Below are 22,143 nucleotides of genomic sequence, written 5' to 3'. Positions count from 1 at the left end.
CATAAATCTCTCCCAACACATCCTCAACCAGGGCTTGTATACAAACTCAAAAATCCACCCGACTACCCCATCACCATCATCCAACTCACCACCGAGCAATGCCATAGGACTGACATTTGGCTAGTAGGGGGGTAATGTTTACTACAGAATAGAGAAAGTGGAAAAAGAGGCATCAAGAGGAAAAGTGCAAGGCAAAAAAAAGGAAAAGGCGCCTCATAAGGAACGGCCACGTTAAAAATCTAAAGCATGGGAACAACCACTAGGAGTCCAAGACGCAACCATGGAAGCTGCAAAAAATCCAAAAGCAAGAAGGCACACCTTTAAATATAAAGGCGCACCCAAAATCTTTGTAAAAGAGTACCAGGCTCCCTCCTATGCAATTTGTAACCACGAACAAGTGGTAGGACTAAGCTAGGAAGTTAGGGTAAGGGAAAAAGGGCCTAGGCCGCCACGGCCGGCCATGTACAAAGGATATGACCGCCCAAGGGGAGGAGGGCATGTATATAAGCCAAAAAGTTAATGGAAACTCTCATTCTTGGTGTGTGGAAAAAAAGCTTCTTCTTCTTCTTCTTGCCTTCTCATATGTGCTTGAGTGAGGAAGTGTGAGAGAGTGAGGGAGTGAGTGAGAGAGTGAGTGTGTGAGAGTGAGGGATCAAGGAGAAGAAGCTCCCCATCTCCTCTGTTCATCTTCTTCTCTTCTCTTCTCTTCTCTTATCTCATGTGGCTTTGGAGGATGGAGCTTGACAGAGAGAGATCAAGGTTGCTTAATCTTGCCTCAAGGATCGTGGAGCTAATCATGTGCAAGAAAGAGGAGGATACTCAATTGAGCATCAAGGTATGCTCACTGCACCCCATAGGTAGGGAGAGCACATGATTCGGCTATGTGAGAGGTAGCCATGGCCTCTCGGCTTGAAACGCTTGACCAATAAGTGGTCCATAGGTCTTGGGGGTTGAGTAAGAGAGCTCCCTTCAATAAGCATGATTATGGCCATATTGTTTAGCCTCATGATAGCTCTCTCTATTTTTTAAAATTCATAATAGTCCTCAGATAGCACCCTCCCAATGTAAAATAGGAGGATACCTCCAAAACAACATCACACCCCCAAGAATAAGCAATCAGTCTCCCTCTTGACATGGCTCCCTCTTCACTCCATTCGTGTAGAGTTTCCTCAGAATATGCTTCACATGCTTTTCTCTTTTAGACCCTTAAAGGAAAGGTCACAGTGACAATAATTACTTTTTCAAAATCACAATAGAGAGTTTTTTCATGAAGATAATTGATTCTCATAATCAAAATCCCATGCTTCACATAGCCATGTCCTTAGAACTAGTAAATAGTTGTTAAGATGAAAAGCTAAATACTTGAGAGCATTGATGATGGACTGCCTTATTAGATGGGTTTGCACAATTACATTTAGCACATCGATGTTTGTTACAATCCTCACATTGATGATGGACCATCTCACTCGGGTAAGTTACTCATGAATATATATGTGCATCAGGTGGATTCAAAAAAAGATATTTTAAAATTACATTTTTTACATACAGAGAGTGTAATATTAAGGATTTATTTATAGATTGAATAGAAAAGGGTTATGTTTTATTTAGAAAGAATTAATAGATAAGGATATTTATAAATAGACCTTGAATGTATGTGATGTAGAGGATATACATATAGTAACTTCCTCGAGCCATTTCATTAGATGGGTTTTCACATTTACACTTAGCACATTGTTGGTTGTTACAATTCTCACATAGACACTGACTTATCACTTATTATATTTGGTTTGTTGCACCTATCTACAATAGATATAATTATAGCACTAGTCGATTAGTACAATTAGTTATACACTATTAACTTAGTAGGCTTTTTTTAAAACGTTATATCATATCTGTACTTTGTGTACATTGTATTGTGTGTGAAAGAAGAAGAAAAAACAAAAAAAAAAGTTTGGCCTCTATCACTCTTCTTTTATTCTTGAGTGAGCTTCCTCTTATGTGTATGGTGCATATTTGGCACAATAACTCAAGCAAGTTCCCCCCACCACACAGTTCATGACATGGTATTAGAGCAACACCACTGAGAGAGCCTAGTTTTGAAGGCTAAAGTGAAGGAGAAGAAGCAAGGATTTGAGTAAGTAATCAATGGATAATAAGATTTTCTACTCTTTATCTTGGATAAATCCTACGAAGGCACTAAAAGTAGGACAAAGCAAAAATCTCCGATTGTTGTGAGATTTGGTGTACAAGTAGACCACTATATATTTTGTATGCAAGTTCTTTAGACCTTAGCCGCTACTTCTTTTGCCATTTGAGGCCGTTTCAGTCCCTATTTTAGACTTGCAAGGTTAGGAATAATAGTTTTTGGATATACTGCTATTTTGACTACATCAATCAAAAGTGGTGCACAAGTTACAAATTTCAAATCTCTAAGTTTAAAGATATTTTCCTAGAAGAAAACACAAGTTTTATCTACAAATAAGTTGCAGATTATATCTACTATTGAGCAGTCAATGAAAGAGGCTATTTCATGTATTGATGTGTAATTGTTGTAAAACATTGCAAAATAATTTGTATCAATTTTGTGAAAATAGAAAAGAACAATGGAAATCCTTGGGGAAGTTACTATATGTATATCTTCTACATCACATGCATTCAAGCCCTATTCATAAATATCCTTATCAGTGATTTTTTCATGAATAAAACACAACCCTTTTCTATTCAATCTATAAATAACTCCTTTATATTACATCCTTCTATATGTAAAAAATGTATAAAAAGTTTATTTTAAAAATACCTTATCTTGAACCCACATTGTCATGTTGCTTCACAGTCATAGTGTGAAAAACTCTAGAGTGTGGCTTTCTTATTGAGAGAGCGAATGTCATATTAGTTATTAATGTTAGTGTTCGTACTGTGAATGGTTAAAAATTACTAGATTTTTGGAAAATTTTAGCCAATTTTTTATATTTTAGATATTATCTCTTGTAAAAATCCAAAAACTATAGACAACTTCTAGAATAGGATGACATCTAAAAGAAAGCATGCAGCTTTCAGCCATTTTGGGAGGATTCTATGTAAAAAGAAGGATTGGTGAAATCGGGCGACGTGCGACTGCAATTTTCAGGCAATGAATAACACTCTGAACTGGGAGATTAAGAAGGAGTGATCTGGCAAAATCTTGGCCACATGTCTTGGTATTTTACCCCCCTTTTGGAGCCAATGAAAGCGTCAGATTGGAAGTCTGAGCAGCATAGAGGAAGGTATTGTTTTATGCATGTTTTTGTCTACAAGAGATTTATCTTCTCATAATACAGAAACTCTCCCTGAATCTCCCTTTGTCAAGATTGTGGGAGAGAAGGAAGGAGTCTCACTTGAAGCTTTCTTACTTGCACAATGGGGGAATACACACAAGGGTGGAGGCTGAAAACAGTTTTCCTCTTCTTAGTTGTGTAAGCCAAAAGAACTCTCATACAAAGAAATAGAAGAACCCTATATATGGGTCTCAAACCAAACTCAACTAACTAAGGTGGCATACTAACCAAGCCACGAACTAGAGTAGATAATGATAGCTATCATGTAGCTATTATTCATGGGCGGTATACCAACTGCATCTGCAAGTAACACGTCGGTGACATAAATGCACAACGGTCACCCTGGCGTATCACGAGTGGAGCTCGATATCTCAACACTCCCCCTCGAGCTCAATCCCAATTCCTGCACACCAAGCAGGTCTCTGAACTTGCGTAGCTTCTCTGCGCCCAATGCCTTCGTAAATATGTCAGCTACCTGATCCTCTGTGCTGACATAAACTAGATCAATAAGACCTAGTAAAACCCTCTCTCGCACATAGTGATAATGCACCTCAATGTGCTTTGTTCTAGCATGATAGACTGGGTTATTTGCCAAGTGTATACTACTCATGTTGTCACAATAAATGACAACTGGCCCATCTGTAGACTGATGCATATCATAAAGTAGCTTATGCAACCAAGCTACCTCACATGCAGCCATTGCTGCACCCCTGTACTCAGCCTCTGTGCTCGACAAGGCAACTGTAGGCTGTTTCTTGCTGCTCCAAGTGACTGCAGCACTCCCAAAAGAGAACACATATCCACTGGTAGATCTTCTATCAGAAATACTACCAGCCCAATCAGCATCAGTGTATCCATGCAGCTGTATCTGAACCCCAGTCTCATAAAATAGTCCATACTGCAATGTGGACTTCACATACCTGAGTATGCGTCTAGCCGCATCCAAATGTGGTTTCCTTGGAGCCTGCATAAACTGACTTACCAATCCAACATCATAGCTCAAATCTGGCCTGGTAATAGTCATATAAATCAAACTTCCTACTATGCGTCTGTACATAGTAGGGTCTTCTAGAAGCTCACCTGCATCTGTGCTCAGCTTCACATTCTGCTCCAAAGGAATTGAAATAGGCTTACAGCCTGTCATCCCATATTTGGACAGCATGTCCAATCCATACTGCCTCTGTAAGAGCTGTATCCCACTTGGTGATCTAATCACCTCAATGCCCAAGAAATAACGCAGCTCTCCCAAATCCTTCATCTCAAACTTCTGCTTCAATAGCATTTTCACATGAAGGATATCTTCATCACTGTCACCTGTCATAATCAAATCATCAACATAAATGACAAGTAGCATAATACCTTTCTCTGTTTTTCTCACATAAAGTGAGAAATCTGCCTTGGAAATCTGAAAGCCAATAGTGACAAGATACTGTCCTATCTTGTCAGACCATGCTCTAGGTGCTTGCTTTAAGCGATACAAGGCTTTCTTCAACCTGCAAACAAACTCAGGATGAACAGCATGCACATAACCTGGTGGCTGCTCCATATAGACCTCTTCTTGCAAATCACCATGCAAGAAGGCATTCTTTACATCCATCTGATGTAAAGACCATCCCTTTGATGCAGCCATAGCAATGACTGCTCTTACAATTGCCATCCTTGCAACCGGACTGAATGTTTCTTCATAGTCAATGCCATATGTTTGTGCATACCCCTTGACTACTAATCTTGCCTTGTATCTGTTCACAGAACCATCTGCATTGTGCTTCACCTTATAAATCCACTTACAGCCAATTGCATTTTTACCTTTAGGCAAAGGTACCAATTCCCATATAGCATTTGCTTCCAAGGCATCCATTTCTTCATCCATGGCTTTCTCCCATTTTTCTTTTCCCATGGCTTCCTCAAAAGAAGTGGGTTCTGGTTCCTGTATCACTTTAACCATATATGCATAGTGAATGGCTGTAAATCCATCATATTTCAGCCTATCCACAGGATACCTAGCTCTCGTAGACCTGCGCAAAGTAGGTTCACTCCCAGGTGCTCTCAAAACATCCCTGGTCTTCCTTACTCCAGGTGTAACAATAGAAGGAATACCCAACTCATCATCAATGCTCTGTTCTGAGCCACTGGATTCACCATCCACATAAGAGTGACCTGCATTCACATCAAACATGGGCTGATCAACCTTCTCTTTTCCTTTTCGTGATACCTGCATACCACTATCTGCATTACTTTGAGAAGATTCTCCTGATCTCAATCTGCCTGTCCATGGCGAAGAATGTGAACCACTGCTAGAGGACGCTCCAGGTCCACTAATATTTTGTGACTGCTGCTGTGAATTCTGTGCAGCATTACCATTTTGTGCATCTACATCATCAATCACATTTACTGGTTTATACCAGCTACTCATCTCATCAAAAACAACATCTCTGCTCACTGTAAACTTACGAGTAGAAGGGTTATAGCATCTATACCCTTTTTGCTGCAGAGAGTAACCAATAAAGATGCACTTCTCAGCTTTTGGATCCAACTTGGATCTCAACTCATCTGGCACATGTACATAGGCAATGCAACCAAAAATTTTCAAATGAGAAATATCTGGTTTCCTACCAGTATACCTCTCCTCTGGAGTCATGCCATGTATTGCTGCAGTGGGAGTCCTGTTCATTATGTAGACTGTTGTAGCAACTGCTTCAGCCCAATAAAAATCTGGCAAGTCTTTTTCATTGAGCATGGCACGAGATACCTCTCCAATATGCCTATTTTTCCTTTCTGCAATTCCATTTTGTTGTGGGGTATGACTGCATGAATATTGCTGCTTTATGCCATGCTCCTGCAGGAACCTTGCAAACTCATTTGAGAGGTACTCTCCCCCTCCATCTGACCTTAGGCATTTTATCTGCAGGCCTGTTTCTTTTTCAACCATAGCTTTAAGAGTTTTGAAATGCCAAAAACTTCACTTTTCTTTTTCATAAAATACACCCAAACTTTTCTGCTATAGTCATCAATAAAAGTGACAAAATAATGACAGCCTCCAAGAGATACAGCTTTAGTTGTCCAGACATCAGAGTGGATTAATTCCAATGGCTTCTTACTCTCTTGAACATGTCTAGGAAATGGTTTCCTTGCCTGTTTTCCAAACTGACAGGCTTCACATACCTTATGCATTTCTGCAACCTTGAATTTTGGCAAACCTGCAACAATATTTTGGGCCTGCATTGATTTAAGTCACTGTACATTAACATGACCAATGCGTTTATGCCAGATATCAATATCTGCAACTACACCGGTCCCATGTGCAAACATTGCTGCACTCAATTCAGACATGTCTGCATCCAATGTAAACATTCTGCCCTTCTTCTTTCCTTTTGCTATCAAGCGACCTTTATTTTTCATATCCTCAACAAAGCATCCATGAGGATTAAATCTGACCTGCAAGCCCTGCTCAACCATTTGACCAACAGAAACCAGATTCTTGGTGATATTCGGGACATGAAATACATCGGACAGGTATTTCTTTTTCCCATCCTGCATAGACAAAGGAATTTTTCCAATCTGCACAATAGGATGTGCAGTATCATCACCAGTCTCCACAAATCCTGGTTTTTCCATTTTCCTTGCATCCTCCATCCATTCTGCATGACCTGTCATGTGGTTTGATGCACCTGAGTCAACATACCATACATCATTGCTTTCTTCTGCACTTGTCACAGAATTGTTCATGTGCTGCACCATAAACAAATGCTCATTTCTGTCATCACCCTGTCTACTAGAAGATGCATAATTCCCTTGTTGTAGTTTTCCATTCATGATGTCATTCTGCTTTTTATAGCAGTCTTTAGCCATATGACCCATTTTACCACAGTAGTAGCATTCAACATTACTGTTTGCATTTTGGCCTCTTTGCCATCCACCACGACCTCTTTGGCTCCCCCTGCCTCTAGAGTTACCACGTCTCCTCCATAGGACTGATTTTTTTGAGTTTACTGCATATTCTGATTTCTACCACGGCCTCCAAATCGGCCTCCTCTACCTCTGCCTCTACCTCTTCCAGCATTTGAGTAGAAGACAGCTTCTTTTAAAGTTCCTCCTGAAGAAGATGCACCACCATTTCTCTGCTCCTCAGAAATTAGAAGAGCAATCAACTCCTCAAAGTCAGGAAATCTTTCACGAACGGAAATGGATGTTCGAAACTGTGCATAATCCTTTCCTAGACCATTCAAGGTCACGGAAACTAAATCATCATCTTCCACTGGCGACCCAATGGAAGCAAGTGCATCTGCAATCTTCTTCACCTTCATGTGGTAGTCATTGATGCTCATATTTTCTCTTTGCACATTATGCAACTCTTGCTTGAGCTGCATTTTCCTGGCTTGCGTATTTGTGCTATACATTTTTGACAAAGTATCCCATGCCTCCTTTGGCGTACTTGCATCCTGAATATGCACAATCATAGAGTCTGAAATACTGATAGATAGCCAGTACATAACTTTCCTGGCTCTCTCATACCATGCTTTGAATGCCTGCATCTGCTGTTGATTGGGAACATCAGGAAGAACTGGTTCTTCTTCATTTCTTGCAACAAACTCCCAATATCCTTTTCCCATAAGGAAATTCGTCATTCTAAACTTCCATGCTTGGAAGTTGTTCTTGTCAAGCTTTTCAGTGACAATCTGTGAGAGAGAATCAGACGCCATTACAGAATACTACAAAAAGTTATGTCACTGCAAAGAACACAGCTTCAGCCTCACAAGGGAAAATCTGCAAAACTGGCGAAAGTGGTATTTGACCACACAGTCACTTCCTAGTGACGATTTTGCATAAACAGGAACCAAGGATGATTCTGTAACTCCTAATGTCTCTGCACATAAGCATACGATGCAATTTCTACAGTAACTTTTCACCGACCTGTAGAACAGTGGCTGCATAGCATAAAACTGGGCTTTTTTTTGAGTGCGTGCAGAAAACTTCCGCCTCCAAATTAGGCCCCGAAATGGCCTCAAATAAAAAAAACAAGGTCGCCAAGGGCTAAAGCCGTTTCCCGCAGCATATACTGCCCTTTTGCTTCACCGCGAAGGGCGTCTCAACCTGAGACAATGCACTCCTGCAATTTTCGGCTATGCTACCTGCAGAGATCTGCTCCCAAAACAGAAAATGAAAGCAACACTGCTCCTCTTACTAGACCACCGCGAGCTTGGCTTGCTTTCTTAAGCTCCTTACCACGAACAAGGCTCTGATACCATGTCAAGATTGTGGGAGAGAAGGAAGGAGTCTCACTTGAAGCTTTCTTGCTTGCACAATGGGGGAATACACATAAGGGTGGAGGCTGAAAACAATTTTTCCTCTTCTTAGTTGTGTAAGCCAAAAGAACTCTCATACAAAGAAATAGAAGAATCCTATATATGGGTCTCAAACCAAACTCAACTAACTAAGGTGGCATACTAACCAAGCCACGAACTAGAGTAGATAAGGATAGCTATCATGTAGCTATTATTCATGGGCGGTATACCAACCGCATCTGCAACTAACACGTCGGTGACATAAATGCACAACGGTCACCCTGGCGTATCACGAGTGGAGCTCGATATCTCAACACCCTTCACCTTGATGTCTCTTACCCTCGTAGTAGACTTTCGACCCTAAACGTTCCAACAATGGTGAACTTGACGTGAAAGTCGGCGTCTAAAGATGGGGGATTCTTCTGGATTAAGTGATGATGATGCTTTACAACAGATGATTGCTTTATTGCAGCAACAACAACAACAATAGTTGTTGTTACAATAGCAGATGCAAACTTTGCAAGAAAAAGAAATAATTGATTCTTTAGCTATGAATGCATTGTAGATAGTGGGACAAGAATTGAAGCAGTTTAAAGGTCAAAATTTTTCGACCTTCTTCTCATTGTATGAAGAAAAGATGATGTTTCATGGGGTACCACAGTATGCATGGAGTTAGTATTTCTCTCGTTTGGCCGTGCATGCATTGCATGATCAGATAGATGAGTTACATAGAAGAGATGCTAATTGGGAAGATTTTAAGAAAGATTTGAGAGAATAGTTTTTCTTGGAAGATGCAGGATTGATAACTAAAAATACATTTATAGATTGAATTGAAAAGCCCAATAAAGGGTTGGTTGCTATAGCTTTGCTCCGTGAATTTGAACGTTGATATGCGCAGTTGGATGCCAATGAGCAACAATCATTGGAGAGTCAAAAAATTGATTTGTCCCACTTCTGAAACAGGGCTTAAAACTGGCTATACCTATTGGTCCGGCTCTTAAAGGTGATGCTATGGATGAATTAATCAAAGGCATGCGTGATTTGAGGCTGATTTTGATAGAAATCTATGCAAATGTCAAAAAATTGGATGTTAAGATAGAAGAGAAGGCTTGGGCAACAACCCAAAGACCGTGTAGAGAAGGATACAAGAGGAGATGCATTTGGTGTGAAAATTTACATCATGAAAAGCGAGACTGTACATCCTACCATGAAGCGGAAGCAAAAAGGTTAGTCTTTTGTAAAGATGGAAAAATACATGCAATAGAAACTGGACTTCCAATAGAGCAAAATTTTAAAAATGGTGGCATGCAGAAGAGGTTGGAGCATATCGTTACAAGGACAACATTTGTTGCCATAGATGCAGCCACATATGGATTGAGAATTAAAAGGATTGATGAAGCTCGTAAAGGAGGCATGGTTAAAGCAAAATCTTGAATTTGGATGCAAGCATTACATTGCATGCAAAATGGAAAAACAACAAAGTCTGAATTGGCTGATGCAAATCAAAGTATATGAGGGAGAAGAGGATGGAGTACACCAGTGGATTCATTTTCAGCCTATGCTTATTTGGCTGAGGTTCATAATCAAGAAGCTCTTGTGGAAGAAAAGAGAAGAAGAGATGAGGGCACTGCTAGTCCTTCCTCTTCAGGTCCATCTAAATGCATCACACAAAGTAAAATGGAGCAGTAGAAAGAGACTGAAAAAGCCATACCTAAGCATGTTATGGAGGATGCATCTCAAGAGAAGAAACAAGAAGGAAAGAAAAGGGGCAAGTAGGTCGATTACAGGTTACAATCCAATCTTGAGACTACCACAAACCTTAAAAAAGTCTTGGAAGATCCCATACTTGGCAGTAGAGTGAAATTCACACTTGGTATGCTGAAACGAAAAAGATAGTTTGATTGTGAAGTTTTGCAAGCATGGATGCAGGTTGAAAAAGACATAGAGAAACATCTTAAGAGGGAATATGATGATGCATATAATGTTGTTTTGGAATAAGATAATGCCAAAAATGGGTTAAATAGGAGTGTAGACAGCAAACTTGTGGCTGAAAATGGTATTATGGGTAACACTAGGCATAGAGAGAAGGCTATATATAATGGGGATGTCCATCATCAAGCCCATGAAGAAGAAGATGCTCATTTTATTCCGAGTAGTCATTATTCATGAACGCATTGGGCTCGTGCTACAACAAAGACAATTGTTAAAGTGGGAGAAAGAGAAATGCCTTGCATGGCTCTCTTGGATCATGGTTCTGAAATCAATGTTATGGCATGCAGCATGTATGAGAATGGAGGTTGGCCGATTGATGTAGATTCGGGATGGCACATGCGAGCAACAAACAATTCATCAAGGGATCTTTATGTGGCTTTTCCGAATGTACATGTGACTATTCAAGATGTTAGGGATGAATATCATTTTTTTGTGTAGGATTCATGTAGTGATCCGGTGATTTAGGGGCAACCCTATATTTTGAAATCAAGGCTGGAAACAAAAGCCTTGGATGATGGTTCTTCATATGTTCACGTTCGGAGTAAAGACAATACCAAGGCGGTACAATTTCTCATTGTTTGTGTGAATCATCCTTGTAATCGAGATAGGCTATGGGATAATCCCATGCCACCTAATGTATGAGAATTTAAGGGTTTTTAGATAGCACTACTGTAAGTGGAGGCTATGGCAGAGCCTCTAGCAAGATAATTATGCCTCCAAGAAAGGCTAAAACTGTGTTTGTGTCTAGACTGCAGCAATGGATAGCATGTAGTCTTGGCAGTTTTAAAAACTATTTTTGCCATGTGCAAGGCTGAAAAGGAATATGTAGTATGGGATGAAAAAGAGCTGAAGGCATATGGTTGGATGGCTCTAGATGAAGGTATTTCATGACTATTTTTGAGGCTGGTTAATGTTGATACAATGACTAAAATTTTTGTAGCAATTAATGTTGAAAACAGGGTAGAAAAAGAGTTTATTTATGTTAACACTTTAGAGATGTATAAAGTCATTCAAGAGTTTGTTGAGCATGAATGTTATGGGCTACAAAACAAGGTTGAATCAAGGGTGGATACAAAGTAAAAAATGGTTGCAAAGAAGGTTAAGCCTATGGCTTTGTCTTTACCACCTGAAAGTGATGGGTTGACTGAAAAAGTGACTCAATAACCTAGTTTGCGAAATCCACATGGATTAGGACATAAATTTACAGCTGAAACTTTACAAAAGCTAAAAACTGGTGATACAAGCTTTCTTTTGCCTACAGAAAGAGCTTGTTTCTTACAGATGTTGGGAAGGCATGGGAAAGCCTTTCATTTCAACCAAATGAAATTGGATGTGTTGATTCGACCATAGTTGCATCTATGGTGATCTTTACAGTACCTCATGTGCCATGGAATTTAAGGCCTATTCTAGTACCTCATACATATTTGCCTAAGCTACTAGAGCTTTTGAACAAGAAGATCAAGATGCAGATTTTGGATCCCTCTTCAACTCCATATTTGAATCGGTGCTTCACTATTCCAAAGAAGAATGGTTCTTTGAGGTTTCTACAAGATTTGCAACCAGTTAATAAAGTCACCATAAGGAATGTTGGATCAGGCCCGAGAGTGGATGAATTTGCATAAGCATTTGCAGGCAAGGAAATTTACTCTATGGGTGATTTATATTCAGGATATAATCAGTTCCAGCTTGCGTTGGAAAGCCGAGATATCACTACCATGAAAACACTTCTTGGATTGGTTAGGATGTGTACGCTTCCACAGGGAGCAACCAATTTAGTGGTGCATATGATGAATGTTATGCATAAAGTTTTGAGGGAGTATATTCCTCAGTTGACCTTACCCTTTCTTGATGATGTACCTATAAAAGGGTGTGATATCCATGAGAAGAATGAAGAGCTGAATGAGCAAGGATATACAAGATTTGCAGCTGATCATATTGTTGATTGTGACAGGATTTTGAGTCATAAGTGCATTTGACTCTATTAGGAGAAAAGTCAATTTTCAGAGTGGATGAAGTATTACTTGTTGCACACATGTTTCTCAAAAGGAACTCTCATTATAATGAACACATTCTGATCACACCAATATATTTTATGTATACATGGGTATTATAAAGTAGTCATTACAAGAATGACAGCCACATGGCATGTGAATTCAAATAGGCACTTTGGTTTGACACCTAATATATTCAATGACTGAGCACATTGTGTGTTATATGGATGATATGATACAACAAACAGATGGGTCATAGCCAAATGACATGGAGATTCAAATGGACATATAGAATTGGCACTTCAAAGCCTCAATTTCTAGCAAATCCATATCATCTGACACAAAGAAATAACTCACTACATCAAGAAAGTTGATGAGAGCTATGTGCTTTATCTAAATCTTGCACAATACATACATGTTACAGAAACATAGCACTTCAATAACAATGACAATAACTAATCATTAATATGGATTCACATAACATAAAAGGATGAAAATTTACATGTAAGATAGAACATCTGCACTACTTTGTTGATTAATGTGGCAACAATTGATTCTAAATTATAATCATCAAAATCTATGAAAATTATAAATATAAGAAAACAATGACTGAATTATTCAAATGATGAATCCCACTTAACTAAAGATAACTAGTCACCTACATGAATTAAACCAACACACAATAGGGACATTTATCTATAAGCTAATTTACTAAGATAAGATTGCAATACTACTCATCAAAACCCATTAGAGATTATATTTTTTTTTTAAAAACATGAATCTCTACAAAAAAATAAAATCAAACACATAAATTTTGACACAAGAAAAACATAGCAAATTTATATGCAAATTGAGCTATAGAGTCTCTACTCTACCTTATGTTAAGGTACAACAACAATCGATCCTAAAGTTAGAAGTAGCATCAAATTCTGTTGTAAAGATAGCCAAAAAAAAAAATATGGAAAGGAAGAAAGAGAGAGTATGCGAGTAAGTGAGTGAGAGAAAGAAATGACTACCTATGCAATCTTACCCAAATTGATATTTACAAAAATATGGTACCAAGAGTTCCAATTCAAATGAAGGTATACTTTAAAAATAGTAAAAAAGAAAAAATACAGATATATATATATATATATATAGATATATAGATGAGCACATGTGTCTCCTAGCCAAAATAATCTCTACAACAAAACAACAACTATTAGAAATGACATCAAATTCTAATAAAAAATAGAACATAAGAGAAAATGCAAAGAAAGATAAGTACTTATAGTTGACCCAAGTTCTAGAGCTACAAGAAGAAGAAATTGCAAAGGTAAGCAAAATGATCAAAGCTTTAATTATTGTCACCAGAACTAAAAAATAACACATAAGAGAAAATGCAAAGAAAAATAAGTACTTATATTTTACCCAAATTCTAGAGCTACAAGAAGAAAAAATTGCAAAGGTAAGAAAAATGATCAAATCTCTAATTACTCTCACCGAAGAGCTTCAATGAAGATTGAAATTTACCAAAATGGAGAAGAGAGGGACAGTGCTTTGCTATCATTTTTTTGATCAAACTCATCTCGTGAGAGGAAAAAAAGTAAAATTAAAAATTTACCAAAAAAAGAGCGGAGAACTACGAGGTTAGAGAAACTCAAAATTTTTACACTATTCATTCCCTTTTTTTTAATCCCCACTATCTCATTTTTAAATTAAAAAACCCAAGATTTGGAGAGACAATATTTACTCTCCATGGATGTCAACATCTAAGCTTTCTATTGGACAACCTAAAATGCCTACCTCTTAAACTATACATTTTTAAGGGCCTATTTTTAATTCTAAAATTTCCTAATGAAAAACTCTATGAAAGACTATTTATATAAAGACATGTGCATGTGGTAAGAAGTTTTACATGGTTTTCTTGAAATAAAAATGGTATTTGAGATAGTCCAAGTATCCAGTATTAAGTCTTAATGAATTAATGAGATCTTCAGATGGATTTAAATACATGTAAAGGCTTCAATTTGAGTACTTGGATGACCCTATTTTGAGTTCATATGCAAGATTATGGTTGAAACAATTTGCAGCTAGAGACACATGGCTTGCATAAAAGATTACCAATTTAGGAAAAGCATTGAAGTAAACATGAAAAAGCCTAACAGAGATGCTTGTGCATGCATGTTTGTGATAGATTTGAGTGAGATTTGGAACTATTATACTACTATTATACAAATATTTATAGGGCTAAAGTGCTAAACTTAAAGTTCATAGAGGTTATTGCCTTGATTCAAATGATATCTCTTACATGTTGAGTACCCAAAAAGAGGGATCGTTTGTGGATAGTTTTGATATCTCTTTTTCTACTATTATAGGGAAAAGAGTACAAATATTTTACACTAAAAATACAAAATTTTTTATTTTTTTGCTCAAGGAATGCATTGTTCTTTGAGTCATTTTGATTCGAGTGTGTCATAGGGTTCTATGGAGCCTGTTGTTAGGGTCCTACTTGCATTGTCCATGTGGAGATTGATGTATTGCAATCACTAAAGCTTTTGGACTAAAGTGTTTGGGTCAAAGCTATTATCTCAAAATTTGTATTTTACCAAGCCATTGTCTTGGTCATAGGGTTATAAGTCTAAACGTGATAATAAAGTTGTACAAAGATTGAAGCAAAGGTTGTTTGCAGGTAATACATGGTACAATTTGATTTCTCTCTTGCAAACTTATATTGCCTACAATTTCTTTTTCCTCTCATTTATAAAATCATATTCTCAAGAACCTAGAGGTCTCAGGTTTCACATCTTGATATTTGGTGAACCCATTGCGAAAGGTCAACTCTAGAAATGAAAGATGGGAGATCAAATTGAAGAGATTGTTAGAGTAAGAGATATCAAGGATTTTATACACACTTATGAGATGATCAAATATGAAGAGGCAGTTACCAAAGATTTAGAGGATGTGATTGCAAAGTTAAAGAAATTTTGATGGAAGGAATATATCAAGGTTTCTATCGATTTATGCAAGGAAACTAGAGTGTTGGTGTTCTAGCTCATGAGATACCATGGTATTTTAAAAAGATTCTGGCCCATGAGCTATGAACCTAGATGAATGTAATTTATGTAGAGTATGGAAAAATCTAGGATGATTTCAAGAAAGCCCTAAAAGATGAATATTACATTAAGGATACTAACAAAGTTTTAAAAACAAAATTTCTTGAGTGGGTTGCAAAACCTATCAAAGGTATTTCTACTCTAGAATTTCATAGGGAATTTGAACAACATTATGAACTGTTTGAGTGTTGCAAAACATCTTACTTTGGAGAAGGAGAATATAATTTTATTATTATAGGTTGCAAATCCACTATTATTGATTACACTAGCAAAACTCGTGGAGACAATACAATAGATTAGGGACTTATGATAGACAAAGTGATGTTTAGGAAGTTATTTCTAAATTTAAAAAAAGAAGAGAAGAAGGGAGTAGTTAACTATGCCTAAGGCTATTGCTAATGCGTCATGGATAGAGGCAATGCTAAGAAACCATAGAGAGTGCCTTCTATTATTCCTTCAAAGGATGATGTAATTGATGATCTTGTCAAGAATATGCGGGAATTACAAATTAAGCTTGAAAAGCTTGAAGATGTGGGAAGATCGGTAGCTCTAAAGAATTTTCCTAGGAAGGAATTTATCTATAGATATATTTGTTGTGATAATCCAAATCATGATGATAGATATCATGATTTTCACGAAGAGGCTTTATGCAATAATTTCATTTTTTGAAGGAATGCAAGATTCATGCTAGTGAGACATGAATGCCCCTTGCTACGAACTTCAGAAAGGGAGGTATGTAGAAAAATTTTGATGATTTATCTGTGCAGAATACCTATGAAGTAGTGGATGCTACAACCTATGGACTCTTGATACAAGAAGCTCAAGATAGTATTGCTAGTTTAGCCACAAAAGCTATAGTTTGGACTCATGCTTTTCGCAAATTGTAGGTAAGGAAAAGATCCCTAAACTAAAGCTAAATAATGTAGGAACACAATATTAGTGAGTTTGGGAATCTCCTAATTCCCATTTTTTAAATCCTAGAAAGGTGGCACCCAGATAACATGCCTATAAGTTTCTCAAAACCATATGATGTGACCTATCATTAGAAAGCGTTTGAAAAATGGAATCTATTGAGCTATAGAGCACTCGATTTGAAGTTATGGTGTTCAAGTTATGACACATTCAAAGATTTGACCACGTGTCCCAAACTTATGGAAAATTTCCATATTCCCCAATATGGTGTTCAGGAAGGAATCTCAGGGAAAAGATCGAATGGGATTCACATGTAGATTCTTATTCAAGTCAATTATTCTGCTTAATACTCTATGTGCAAATCTTGCATTCTTAGGTGCAAAATCTTTATAGGGTCTACATTTGATTGTTGCATTCTTTGCTACAATAGCTTAAGTTGCAAGACAAAGGAAATGATGAATCAGATTTCTCATCCATGATCAATCCTAAATCTCTTAAATGTTCATGGAGACTAAAATGCTCTAGATAAACCATCTTAATTGGCTAATACTTGAGATTCCATTTGGCCTAGAAGCTTGAAATTTTAAGCTTTACATTTGTGTAAGGTTGTTGGTTGGGCTTTCATAAATTCAACCATGGCTCACACATTGGACTTTTAAAATCCTTTGTACTCTTCTCATTTTCTTATTCATATCACCAACTTCACAACTTAGACCCAAAAATGGATGATGAGAATGCAAAGACTAGTAAAGGGTATGTGACCTATGTGTTATATAAACGATGAGGCTTTAGGTATGATACCTCAAAGTCACTATTCCCATAATCATTAGGCCCATGTCACTATAGAGACAATAGTGAACATTGGAGAGCTTGAGACTCCATGTATTACTCTCATAGATCATGGGTCAAAGATTGATGTCATGGTCCAATGTTTTTATGAAAATTGGAAGTGGCGAGTGGATGTTAACAATGGATGGAGAATACAAGTAGCCAATAACTTAGTAGGAGAGTTGTATGCATCTTGTTTAAGTGCGAAGGTTTCTATAGGTGATATCAATGATTAGCATTATTTTTTGTGCAAGAATTTTCTTCTTTTTCTATAGTTCTTGGATAGCCTTACATTATTACTGCATCTATGGAGATGAAGGTTTGGACTGATGGTTTATCTTATGTGCAGATCAATAGTAAAGATGGAAAGATAGTTGTGTAGTTGCTGACTATGTGTCTAAATCATGCTAGGAATAGAGGTACTTTAAGAGACACCCCACTTCACCCAATGCAAAAGAGTTTAAAGAATTGGGTTTTCAATGAGTATCATAGTAATGTGGGACTATTGTGTCTTGCTTTTGGGCATGAAGAGGACTATGTATTGAAGTCTTTAGGGCTAATATTTGTAGCTAAAAATAAGATTCGATAGGGCTCAATTATAGTAAGGCATTTCTATCCCCAATTCTACTATTGTCATACTTTCTTTATTGTCCTAAATCAAGGGAGATTTTTATTAAACACTAGAGATATACTTCAATGTTGAATAGGGATGCTATATGGACTATTGTATGAACTACAATTTATTATTATGATCTAAGAAAAAAAAAACTAGAAGTAGACCTATTATACCTATTATTGTCCCAAATCTACTTCTATGGATTCATTGTTATCAAGAGGCATATTCAAAGAGGTAAGGTCACACAAAGCAAAAAATTTAAGCATTGTTTTTTCTTGCAGTAGCATGCTCAACTTTGATCCTTTCATACAACATTTTCTAAGCACACTCCAAAATAGTTTGATTAGAAACAATGAAGCATTTAACAATTGTAGCTCCACAAATGATTAATGTTTGGTAATTGCAATTCAGATTTTCCTTTACCCAAGGTAGCCTTCATGCCACAACAAGAGTGGGTATTGATGTTTGTCACAAGTGACTTCTAATCATTCCCTATGTAGGAAATATTGTGGAATGTAGGAAATTATTCGATATTCCCTATGTATAAATGTATGTATTCCCCATGCTTAACTACGGAGTTACATTTCCCACATGCGATACTAGGGAATTATATGACATCATAGAGATTTTTCTACATTCTTTCAAAATTCACTATATAAGAGAATCCAAGAATGTGATTCCCTACTTCTAATGGCAAGGAATGATGGGTCACTATAGTGAATTTTTACATTCCCTCAATATTTCCTATACAATAGAATGCAAGAATGTCATTCCCCACTTTTGATAGTAGGGAATTATATAGAGAGTCAACTATGTATCCTCAAATTTTACTCTATAGAAGAATGTAAGAATTTCAAGCTTTGGTCTAGGTGATTCTTAATATTTGGGCTTATAAACAATCTCAAAACATGGTAAAATTGGAATTAAAAATATAGAGGTAGACTCAAATTGTCGAAGAACCCAACTAAAGGAAATTCTAGGCTTGTTTTTCCTAGCACAAAAAGTTGGAAATGGCTAGCCTATTGTACAAATGCAAGGCCTCAAACTAAGTAGTCACCAAACCATGTGTTAATTACATGGCTTTGTTTTACTCATTTAATGGTATATGGCGCAACATTTCAAACTACATAGTTCCTCAATCTCATGCTAGTTACATGGTTTCATTTTGGTCATTTCATGCATGCTTGGTGAACCATTGCTTCTTGCTTTTTCTCTAAGCTTTTGAAGATTTATTCTCCTTACTCCTTTAAAACATGGCTTTAATGGTGCATCAAGCTCCAAAAGAAACATATGATGCATTATAACTAAATGTGAACCAACATTGGATGTAGTTCAATACATATAAAAGCTAGATGACAAGATAGTCTAACTATTAATAGGAAGGGACAATCAACTTACAACAAGGATTAGTGGCACATTGTTTTTCTTGCTATTACTAAGTCGAAATTGGCATAGTTCAATACACATAGAAACTTTGTGACATGATAATTTGACTATTAGTAGGAGGAACAATCAACTTTTAATGAGGATTAAATGCATATTGTATTTCTTACTATAGGCTAGTAAATATATGTATGGTTTTTTGTTGTACATGTTAGTGCACTCTAGCCAAAAGTGCTTCACTACTACTATATCAGCATGTGGTGTCTCAATAGATAGAGTTAAAAAAATCATTACTTTTTATGTGGTTTAGTCAAAAAGAGGGTTTTACTTGAGGAGCAAGAGTGTATCTTTCTTCTCTTGCAATAGGGGGCATGCAATACACACAAGATAATTTTGATTATTACCTATTTAAGAAAACTCATGTCTTCTTAAAATTGTAGTAAACACTCAATTTTTCAACAAGCATGTGATTTGTGAATAAATATTTCATGCATTTTCAGTATTTATATGTACTTTTTTGGAGGGTGAAGTCTTCAACCCATCTTTAGTATTCATACTCAAAATGAGGAGTTAATTTATGATTAAGCATCTAAATATTGTTTTAGCATTCATATTAAAAGTGGGAGCTATGTGTATAAATTTTATTGTATTCTATATTTGAAGAGATTATCCATTTTGTTATTGACATAAATTGCATTGTTATTTGATCGATGGTACTAGCAAGGATGGTTATGTCTCATGATTTTTTATACATCTACAAGGGGTTATCCACTTCCATTAAGGAAAATTCTTTTTGAGTATGTATTCTTTAGCAAGGGATCTATTCCTCTCCTCATCTTCATTACTCTACTATATTATATTTGACTTCCACATCTCCATTAAGTCCAAACTACTAGATGAGTGTTAATAGAGGCTAGATGATTGTAGTGTCACCAATTTCAATTAGGTGACACTCTAGTAGTGGTGCTAATGTTGGAAATCGACTTTGGTGTTGGGATAGATAAGTTGTTGTTCTTTCAAACCTATCCATCATTAGAACAACATTGATGGATCACTCCTCTATTGACAAGCAAAATCCCATGATTTTTGTTGGATGTGCATGTTTGTGTGTGTGTATGTCTGTGTGTCCAATAGGGTTGTCTTCTCTCATCGACTTGGACAGACCCCAATCATTACATTTAGGAGGAGTTATTAAAGAGTTGATCCCTATCTTATAAATTCCACTGCAGTCAAAAGACATCGATGAGGAATTTTGGGGACTTGGTAGCATCTTGATGACCTCTCAACTAACTTACACCCCCTATAAATGCTTCCATTGTTGCAAACTAGCAAAAGTCACCATTGGCAGCACCAATATCCCCATTTTCCTCCAATAGTAGCTTTGCCCATATGAGGACCCACTAGAGCTATGGTAGTATATTCTTCACATTCTAATATGTTTTTGTATTGAGTTGGTGATCTTTGGCTATGTATATGTGACATCTCTAAAGTTCTAAGAAAGTTTATGTGCCACACTCTCAACGATGATGCTAGATTCTAACTCAATTATAAGCTCTTATTTTCACTTAGAATTTTGTGCAAATAAATAAAAACAATGTCCATTAAAAGGGAAAACTCAACAAAATTTAGTTTAAGAAGTCATTGTGTAAAAGTGGAAACAAGCCATAGAGTGTGTACTAAGAGAGAATCTATTGTAAACCAATGAAGAGGATAAAACCTCGAATTCAAAAGAAAAATGTGATAGATTCTAGATATATATTTGTGATAGACTAAAGCATAGGAAAAAACTCATTCAAAAAATATGGGTATCAAAAGCAATTTGTAGGGTGCATTGATCACCAAGGAACATAACGTGTGAGTAGAGAGACTTGGTAAGATGGTGACTTGGTAAGATATTTGGTTATATTGTAAGTACTAAGGCCTTGAAAGACAAGACCCTAGACAATTTTGTAGGGGATTAGAGCTTGAAACTTTTCTTAATGGCAATGATTATGATGTAGATAAGCTCAAAATGATGGGTTTGCTCATGGTAGGCACATAAGACAATGGTGGGATTCTTAACCATCAGAGAAGAGGATGAGTTGCGCCTTAATCACTTCTTGGATAGTGAAAGAATTCCACAAAAGAAAGAACACCTAAAGTGGTACGGAAAGAGCTTGGGAGCTTACATCTAGAAGAAGATGAGCTTATTGACCAACTGATCACTTTGTTGAATGCCTTGTGAAATGAGTTGCACCTAGTTTTGAGGGAGAACGTGGAGATAAAGCTCACTAAAGGATTGGTTTTATAGTTTTCAATGCATCTTTCTTATATGATGATTGTTTTGTCTCTACCCTTAGAATGACATTGACTTTAGAAAGAATAGGTTATTTTACTCTTCACTTTAGACAGCTCCAATGTATGGAAGCAATTGTATCAATCTCCAAAAACCATGGTAGAGTTCAGGTTCTTTTAAAAAAAAATTCTTACAAGTATTTGATTCTTCCCTCTCTTGCATCCTCATATCTCTTGCAAGCGAAGGAAGTATCATTACTTAGGCTGGTGGGGACATTCCGCACATAATGGATAACTGTATAAAATTTACAAGCAATGAGAAAATGATCATTGATGTAATGGGGAAGTAGTCACCTCATTTTAGCATACTCATTGGTTCAAATCTTGATCTGTGCACTTGTTGCTTTCATCTAAATTTAGGCGCCAAGGTCAAACCAATCAAATTTTTGGTCCACT

This window comes from Lygodium microphyllum, chromosome 19, assembly GCF_053477565.2.
Source record: "Lygodium microphyllum isolate KBCC chromosome 19, Lygodium_microphyllum_v1.1.10, whole genome shotgun sequence".
NCBI lineage: Eukaryota > Viridiplantae > Streptophyta > Polypodiopsida > Schizaeales > Lygodiaceae > Lygodium > Lygodium microphyllum.
Note: the sequence above shows the minus strand (reverse complement) of the source record.